Here is a 1,524-nt window from a genome sequence, read left to right on the forward strand (position 1 = left end):
AATGTGTCTTGGTGAAGGCCTTTTTAGTTTGAAATAATTGGGGGTTCTATTGACTTCTTGAATTCCAAGCTCCAGCTCATTCCTTAGATTTGGGAAATTCTCATCTACTATTTGTCTGAAAATGTTTTCTAATCTCTGTTCCTTTTTCTCTCCTTTGAGAATTCCCATTATTCTTAGGTTTTCTCTCCTGATGGTATCAGCTAGTTTTTGTATTTCTCTTTTATTAATTTTCATTCTTCAGTTTCTCTCTTCTTCCTTCTAATTTATTTCTAAATTTCTGTCTTTGATATCACTGATCCTTTCCTCCATTTAGTCGACTCTATTTCCCAAGCTTGTTATTTCATTTTTCAACTCTTGAAGTATGTTTTTTATCTTCAGGTCTATTCGGTTCTTTTTGAGGGTTTCAGTCTTCTTGCTCTGCTCATCTAGTTGTTTTTTCAATACCTGAAATTGTTGATATGATTTGTTTTCTATCTCATTGAGTTTTTTCAGAAGGATCATCCTAAATTCCCTGTCATTTAAGTCACATATTTCTATGTCTGTAAGCTTATTTTCTGGAGATTTTTCTCTTTCTTTCTGAGATGCCTTGTCACCTTGGTTGTTCATGGTGTTTAATGGACTATTTCTCCACCTGGGCATTAATGGAAATGTGTTCTGCCTTTTATTTATTTATTTTTTTTCCAGAAAGAAGATTTATTATATAATGGTCCCTAGCCTGTTGCAAAGAAGGTGTTTTTCTTTTGGTTTCCAGTAGGTGGTGTCTAAGCCTCTTGGATCTCTGCTTTATATAAAGTCTTAATAATGTCTTTTTTTCCCCTTATAGATGTTTAATCACGCTCACTACCTTCAATGTCAGTTCCTGTCAGTGTTATCGACAGTTTTGTAGCGTTTGCTCAGGTTCCCCGGGGGTTTCATGGTGTTCTGTCTCGGAGAGCATGGGGGAAGGGCCCTCTTGGTTGGGAGATGGGGGCTGCAGCTCAGCCTCTGTTTTGCAACCGCAGCTGGTAAAAATCAACTGTTGTTTCTCTGCCATCCCCACTTTTCTGCCATATCCATTTCTCTGTCTTTTACCCTGATTACTGGCCCTGCCACCAGTCATGTGGAGCTCACAGCCCAGGCAAGGGAAGTCGCCACACCTTCTTCTCTCCTCCTCCTCCTACAGGGAGCTCCAGCTGTGAGAGGCAGCTTCTCCCAGTCCACTGCCTGACACCCGGGGTTCTGACCTGTGGTAGCTCTTATATGCAGATTCCATGGTCAGATGTGCTGGTGGGCAGGTTGAGTGTTTTCTGTTGAGTTAAATATTCAGCTTATTGTTGTTTTAAGGGGAGAGATCTGAGGACGTCTGTTACTTCACCATGTTTAATCCAATCTCCTGTTTCTTCATTCTTAATCATTTACAGGTTACTTGTTATTTGCAATTGCTTGCTTTTCTTTCTTTCTTTCTTTCTTTCTTTCTTTCTTTCTTTCTTTCTTTCTTTCTTTCTTTCTTTCTTTCTTTCTTTCTTTCTTTCTTTCTTTCTTTCT

This window comes from Pteropus vampyrus, unplaced genomic scaffold (assembly GCF_000151845.1).
Source record: "Pteropus vampyrus isolate Shadow unplaced genomic scaffold, Pvam_2.0 Scaffold22, whole genome shotgun sequence".
Lineage (NCBI taxonomy): Eukaryota > Metazoa > Chordata > Mammalia > Chiroptera > Pteropodidae > Pteropus > Pteropus vampyrus.